Raw genomic sequence first — 8,793 nt, forward strand, 5'->3', positions numbered from 1 at the left:
AATTACTGCGTAAAAATCTCTGCATATAGACAGAAACATAAGATCCGACTAAATTTAAAAAGAAGAAATCAGAAGAGAATGATACACAATAATCAACGATAACAAACTACGAGAAAAAAAAATTAAATGAATTAAAACCTAAACTAAGACAACACTACTCCATATCATAGTTCGAGGCATTCATAAAATCAATGATTTTATATAATAATTTGATACATGCATGAATAATAGAAAAGTAGAAGTAAGTCAAGACACGGTCCTTGGATGTTGACATTAGAAAGGGTTCTGTTCCTGGTTAGGTTCGGTCTACGTTACCGATCAATCGTAACTTACAACTTGGCCTCTTGTTATAGTTGAATTACTCGGATATTTTCAATTGACATTCGTCGTTTTGGCTTTTCAACAAAAGGTGACCAGCCTATAGTTTTGGTTTTGGTTAGGTCTAACGTTTTATTTCGTAATTTAAATTGGGTTAGACTATCATGGATTATTCAGTTATTCATTTAATTACATGTGTCATAACTTGATAATTTTTAAAAAATTATTTAAAATTAAAAAATTAAAATATATATATATATATATATATATATAAACACTGTTTTTCGTCTAGACGAAGAAAATAAGTATCAACTTAGGATTTTTCTTTGAAAAAGAATTTTAAAATGTGAGAAGTCGCCACTAATCATTTAAGGTGGAATTGAGACACCGTAAAAACTGAATGATTTTAATAAAACATTTTATTTTTATCAAAATACTAAGTTTTAAGGTATGCGAAAACCCAAAAATAAGGTTCGAGAGTCGGTTACACGTGGGGAAGGATTAACACCCCACAAGCACCCAAAAATTGGTACCTAGTTGATTACCCTATATTTAAAATTAGAAATTTTGAGTTTGAACTTTATTTAATTTAAAAGGCATAAAACAAACAAATACCCTTAACGTTTGACAATATATGCAATTTTGCCCTTATTATTATTTTTTTGAACGTTTGACCTCCCCACGTTTCATTTTGGGTCAAAAAGAACCCTTGTTGGATGAAAATCGTTAGTCAATTGGCGATTAACGCCTAAAGCTGACTCAATAAGAACATGTGGAGGGAGATGCTGACGTGACATGTCTATATCATAGTAGATGATGACGTGACAGATCCACTTAGACTTAATGCTGACGTGGTATGTACACGTATGATGCCACACTAGCAATATTTTAAGAAAATTAATTAATAATAAATAATTATTTTTTACTAAATTAATAGCAACCAATCAGATGTTGCCATGTGACACGTGAATTTTTTATTAAATTAAGAAAGGCTTGATGCCTAACCACCATGTCAAATCACTTAGTTGTTAACGTTAGGCTAATAACATTATTTAAGGTATATTGTAGCCAATAAAACAACCACTAACACAAGTACTTTTTTAAATTATAATTATATTTAAATTGTTAGAATTATTTGAGTCAACTTAAATTCATATTTAAAATTATAATTAATTTTAAATTTATAAACTTTAAAAAATAAAAAATAAATCGATTTAATCTTTTGAGTCTGAGTCCTAGCTTTGGAACTTCTCTTATTCTTTGGTTGTAGGCTTCTTTGCATTAAACGCTTTCTGCAGAAGCGACAGCGGTGGTCGTAGGCTGATCAGCCGCTATGGACGACGGTGAATTGTTGCACTGAGACGTTGCACGAGTGGAGAATTGTGGAAAGATGAAAAACTCAGCGAAGGGAGAAAGGTGTCCGTTGTGTTCTGGCTGTTGAATGATCCTCTTATGAGTCTCCATGGTCTGCAAGAGATGCTCTAATTCCTTCACGAAATTAATCGCCCCGCCAATTATAGAAGCTTGATCACCCTGGAAATGGCTAATGCATATATTAGTTTGTTGTATAATAAAGAAATATATGTACCTGACATAGTCTATAAATCTAAATGGTTTCCATGATTCATGAAAGTCAGTAATTTCTCAAGTTCTTAACCCAATGCCTTTTACTGTTCATAAACAAAAACGGTTATATTACGTTAATAAGTAGGTGTTTGATTAGGGTTTTATAAACTTGTTTTAAAGGTTAATATTTTTTATTAATTGAAATTATCAAACAAAAATTGTGTGAGAGAGATAAAAACTTACCCTTTGAACATAAGAAGGTGGTATCAGAACTCTAATCGCAACCAGTTAGTCATTCATTTGTTTCCGGCGATTGCGTTCAACAACGATATGAGTCATTCTCTAGTTCTCCAGCTCTTATTTGTTCTTGCAGCTCCAGGTGCGACGACGTTTTCGTCTAGTACCGTTGGTCGTCGTTGTTGTTGCACTGTAAGCTTGTTAAGGTTCTGTTGGATCTTGGAAACCAACACCTGCAGGGGCAGGGAGAGACTGATCGGAGTGCAAGCTTTGGATGAAGAAGATTAAGGATCCCATAGTTCATTTGCATGTTGTTGCATGACTGAAGTATAAGAGGAACCCCAATTTGTATGCAGATAATGATGATGATTCTCTTGTTGTTCTAAATTACTTTCAAGAATCAAAGTAAGAGCTTCATCTTCTTCTTGGAAGCCAAAATCATAACCCCAAGATCCTCCTCCGGGAAAGTTGTAACATCCTCAATACCGGGTGATTAAATGTAACACCCCAACCCGTAATACCGGGTGATTAAATGTAACACCCCAACTCGTATTCAACCCGAATACGAATCCAAGATGTCACATCAACTGTTCAAAACATGTATATTTATAAAAACAGTAAAAATTTAAACTTTCATTAATAAAATGTTATTCTTTTACATCAGTATGTTTAAAACATTACCAAACTCGATCAGAGCATACATATTTAACAACTTTGTTTACATTCCAACATATTTACTTCATAACAAGACATACTGTGTAATTTACTTCTGATATGATCTTTGAGCAGAGATATGTTGTTCCTTTGAATTGAGTAGAGATATGTTGTTCCTTTGAACTTAGCTTTAATCCTCATGCTTCTCAGTACCTACGTGTAAATCACTTACACGCTAAGTCAAAGACTTAGTGAGGCATAAAATATAATAATAATGCATTTCCTATAAATATGAGCATATAACAAATCATTCAATTATGTCACATGTACTTCAGTGTAAAGAATAATAACATGATAACATATAACAATAACAACACTTTTAATACCTCTTGTAAGCCCATGTACATTATTGAGAACTTAAGGTATGTGAGTACATTGAGGTTGTGCAATATTATGATGTCACTACAGCTCAATCGATGTCCCGAAAAACTAGTCCATATATTCTGAAAAACATAGGTAATGAGTCTATATGTTCGAAAAACATAGGTAAACAGTCCATATGTCCCGCAGAACATAAGTAAACAGTCCATATGTTCCGAAGAACATAGGTAACCCTCGACTCTTGGTATGCCAACTATACCTCTAGCTCTCATATCACATAACAGTAGCACTATCATTATGCTTTATTTATTCATGTATTCATATCATTGCTCTTATGATCACATGTTTTTTTCTTCTGTCACATACCACATGTATGTGTAAACATCTATCTCATATCATATATCATGTGTGCATGTAATCATATAAATCGTATCGTATAGCTTATATCATTTCTCATGAGTTCATGTAAACACGTATGTCATATCTTATTCACATATGTTCATACTGATCATGGTCACATATGTAATAACATATACCCATTTTTTATGTACTCATGCAAACATAAGAATCACATCAATCATATAACATTTTAGGAGTCACTTCTTACCGTAGTAACTCCGTCACTGGCTCATCGCAAGCCAATATTTATTCAATAACATAAGTACAAATTAAATTTGCACTCACCTTAGCCTTACTTACTTTGGTCAATCTTAATTCTTCGATTGATCAGGAACATGATTACGTTCTACAACTACAAAACAATACATAGATCCATATCAATATTCTAATTGATATACTCTAATCTTCCATTTCTTAAACTAAAGGAAATATTACTTTCATTTCTTATTTAAGATAGGTATTGGTACCCTCTATAGGGTATCAGTACCCTCTATAGGGTATCGAAACATCCCTCAACTGAGGTATCAGTACCCCCTAGGTATCGATACCCTAATTGCATTCTATAAAATTTTACTTTGGAGGTATCGATACCTGTTGAATGGGTACCGATACCCCTAGCCCAGAATTCACATTTTCAGCACGAAAATTACTTTATTTCAGCTCAATACTTCATATTTCCTCCACTTTTATGTTAATAACTCAAGTACACATACTTAAACCAATTTATACTCATTTATCATATCTTAAACCTTAAATTCCTATTCTACATATAGAAATCAACAATCATACCAAAATTTCAAGATGTTCTAAACCCAATTCTATCACTTCATATCTCTTAATTTAGTTGATGACAAGTCAAATTCCATCTCAAAGTTATTTTATGAACTCTTTTTCAGAAATTCATTTAGAAACTTCTTATCTTTAATCTCTCATAACTTCTTCATCTTTTGATTATAAGACAACTTAAGTTTTCCTTAAGCTTAAGCATCACCTAAGGATCAAAACTCATACTTAAAATCAACAAATAACCAATTAACTAGAAAACTCACCTTTGCTCCCTTGGGTTCACGGTAGAGAATAAAAAGAATGAAGAGATTTCTAGAGAAATCTCTCAACCTTATCCCCGTATATATCCTTATATTATCAATTTCTAAGTCAAATGACCATTTAGCCCTTTAATTCTTTTAATAATTACTAATAACCCTTCATGAAATATTTTCAAATAAGTCATCGAACTATTCAATTATTCTATTTAAATTACCAAATTCGGAAGTTTTACAATTTAGTCACAAAACGACTTAACTTATTAAACTCGCACTCGTACTCATACAGTATGCAATTCATCTGTTTCAGATTCAAGAATTCTTGCTTCATTTGTTTGATAAACCGGTCTCCTATATACTTGTGCTTAAATTCTTCTAATAATAAGGACCATGTCACTTGGTCATTTGTCATTCTCAGAGTGACATTTGTCCACCAGATTCTCGCTTGCCCACAAAGCAAGGAGACCATTTCATCTAATTTCTCCACATCAGAATAGTGGAAGTCCATTTAATATAATCTTTACATCATTGAGCCAAAGGTTCACAGCAGCATGACCTTCCTCTACTTCACCTTTGAATTCAGAAGCTCCTAATATCTTTAACTCATTTGCTACATTCATCCTCTGAGTAGAGGAAGCAAGAGGCTAAAAACGCATCAGAATAACGTCCAACGCCCTGAAGAAAACATCTTGATCTTGTACAGGCACTCCAGTAGGTGCCTGTTCTTCACCTTGCCTGGCCAGGGTAGGTGAATTACTACTCTCAACGGGTCGATCATCTCTCGATTCACTTCGAGAGCTATCATGTCCGGACATCTAATAAGATACAACCATATAACTTTATTAGCAAAACAAGATACTTATTACTCTTGTCAGATAAGAAGTTTTTACATATAATGGTATCAGAGCTACAGTTTTACCGATTCTAGGCATAAATCGAAGTCTAGAGTGTCTTTATAGGTGTATATGCCAACTTAAATGTGAAAACTTCTGATCTGACAAGAGTAATAAGTATGTTGTTTTTCTAATAAATTTATATGGTTGTATCTTATTAGATGTCCGGACATGATAGCTCTCGAAGTGAAGCAGGAGATGATCGACCCGCCGAGAGTAGTAATTCACCTACCATGGCCAGGCAAGGTGAAGAACATGCACCTACTGGAGTGTCTGTACAAGATCAAAATGTTTTCTTCAGGACGTTGGACGCTATTCTAACGAGTTTCCAGCCTCCTATTTCCTTTACTCAGAGGATGAATGTAGCAAATGAGTTAAAAAGATTAGGAGCTCCTGAATTCAAAGGTGAAGCTGAGGAAGGTCCTGTTGCTACAGAACTTTGGCTCAATGATGTAAAGATTATATTAGATGGACTCCACTGTTCTGATGTGGAGAAATTAGATGGAGTGGTCTTCTTGCTTCGTGGGTAAGCAAGAATCTGGTGGATGAATGTCACTCTGAGAATGACAAATGACCAAGTGACCTGGTCCTTATTATTAGAAGAATTTAAGCACAAGTATATAGGAGACCAGTTTATCAGACAAATGAAACAAAAATTCTTGAATCTAAAACAGATGAATCGCACAGTGTATGAGTACGAGTGCGAGTTTAAAAAGTTAAGTCGTTTGGTGACTAAATTGTAAAATTTTATAATTTGGTAATTTAAGTAAAATAATTGAATAGTTCGATGACTTATTTGAAAATATTTCTTGAAGGGTTATTAGTAATTATTAAAAGAATTAAAGGGCAAAATGGTTATTTGACTTAGAAATGGATAAGATAAGGATATATACGGAGATAAGGTTGATAGATTTCTCCAGAAATCTCTTCATTCTTCTTCTTCTCCATCGTGAACCCAAGGGAGCAAAGGTGAGTTTTCTGGTTAATTGGTTTTTGTTGATTTTAAGTATGAGTTTTGATCCTTAGGTGATACTTAAGCTTAAGGAAAGCTTAAATTGTCTTATAATCAAAAGATGAAGAAGTTATGAGAGATTAAAGATAAGAATTTTCTAAATGAATTTCTGAAAAAGAGTTGATAAAAGAACTTTGAGATATAATTTGACTTGTCATCAACTAAATTAAGAGATATGAAGTGATAGAATTGGATTTAAAATATCTTGATAATTTAGTATGATTGTTGATTTCTATATGAAGAATAGGAATTTGAGGTTTAAGATGTGATAAATGAGTATAAATTGGTTTAAGTATGTATATTTGAGTTAATAACATAAAAGGGGAGGAAATATAAAGTATTGAGCTGAAATGAAGTAATTTTTGTGCTGAAAATGTGAATTCTGGGCTAGGGGTATCGATACCCATTCAACAGGTACCGATACCTCCAAAGTAAAATTTTACAGAATACAATTAAGGTATCGATACCTAGGGGGTATCGATACCTCAGTTGAGGGATGTATCGATACCCTATAGAGGGTACCGATACCTATCTTAAATAATGAATGAAAGTAGTATTTCCTTTAGTTTAAGAAAGGGAAGATTAGAGTATATCAATTAGAATATTGATATGGATCTATGTATTGTTTTGTAGATGTAGAACGTAATCATGTTCCGGATCAATCGAAGAATTAAGATTGACCAAAGTAAGTAAGGCTAAGGTGAGTGCAAATTTAATTTGTACTTATGTTATTGAATAAACATTGGCTTGTGATGAGCCAGTGACGGAGTTACTATGGTAAGAAGTGACTCCTAAAATGTTATATGATTGATGTGATTCTTATGTGTGCATGAGTACATGAAAATGGGTATATGTTATTATATATGTGACCATGATTGGTATGAACATATGTGAATAATATATGACATACGTGTTTATATGAACTCATGAGAAATGATATAAGCTATATGATACAATTTATATGATTACATGCACATGTGATACATGATATATGATATGAGATAGATGTTTGCACATACATATGGTATGTGACAGAAGAAAAGAAATATGTGATCATAAGAGCAATGATATGAATGCATGAATAAATGAAGCATAATGATAATGCCCATGTTATGTGATATGAGAGCTAGGGGTATAGTTGGCATGCCAAGAGTCGAGGGTTACCTATGTTTTTCGGAACATATGGGCTGTTTAACTATGTTCTTCGGGACATATGGACTGTTTACCTATGTTCTTCGGAACATATGGACTGATTACCTATGTTCTTCGGAACATATGGACTGGTCCTTCGGGACATCGATTGAGCTGTGGTGACAACATAATAGTGCACAACCTCAATGTACTCACATACCTTAAGTTCTCAGTAATGTACATGGGCTTACAATAGGTATTAAAAGTATTGTTATTGTTATATGTTATCATGTTATTATTATTTACACTGAAGTACATGTGATATAATTAAATGATTTGTTATATGCTCATATTTATAGGAAATGCATTATTATTATATTTTATGCTTTACTGAGTCTATGACTTAGCGTGTAAGTGATTTACACGTAGGTACTGAGAAGCAGGAGGATCAAAACTAAGTTCAAAGGAACAATATATATCCGCTTAAAGGTCATATCAGAAGTAAATTACACAGTATGTCTTGCTATGAAGTAAATTGGTTTGCATGTAAACAAAGTTGTTAAGTATGTATGCTCTGATCGAGTTTGGTAATGTTTTAAACATACTGATGTAAAAGAATAACTTTTTGTTAATGAAAGTTTAAATTTTTATTGTTTTTATAAATATACATGTTTTTTAACAGTTGATGTGATATCTCAGATTCGTATTCGGGTCGTATACGGGTTGGGGTGTTACAAAAGTGGTCCTTGAAACCATAGGTAAATCAATCTAGAGGGTAAACCAATGCTTCTAATGCCATGTTTTGCAAGAACCCAAATCCTTTTCACACTTGCAAAAATCACTATAATTTAAATATGAATTTAAATTGACTCAAATAATTTTAACAATTTAAATCTAACTATAATTGAAAAAAAGTACTTGTGTTAGTGGTGGTTTTATTGGCTACAATATACCTTAAATAATGTTATTAGCCTAATATTAACAATCAAGTTATTTTACATGGTGGTTAGGCGCTAAGCTTTTCATCCTTTAGACCCAGGTTCAAATCACATGAGTTACAAAATTTTGTGGAGGTTTTAATCCCTCATTTTTTTTAATTTAATAAAAAAATCCATGTGCCACGTGGCAACATCTGATTGGTTACTAATTTAGTAAAAAA

General features: G+C 32.8%; 1 pseudogene; it reads right to left on the bottom strand.

Moving 5' to 3' along the window:
- Positions 1–1,599: 1,599 nt before the first annotated feature.
- On the bottom strand, positions 1,600–8,433 carry LOC120151339 (annotated as a pseudogene).
- Positions 8,434–8,793: the final 360 nt, after the last annotated feature.

This window comes from Hibiscus syriacus, unplaced genomic scaffold (assembly GCF_006381635.1).
Source record: "Hibiscus syriacus cultivar Baekdansim isolate YM2019G1 unplaced genomic scaffold, ASM638163v2 tig00111053_pilon, whole genome shotgun sequence".
Classification (NCBI taxonomy): Eukaryota; Viridiplantae; Streptophyta; class Magnoliopsida; order Malvales; family Malvaceae; genus Hibiscus; species Hibiscus syriacus.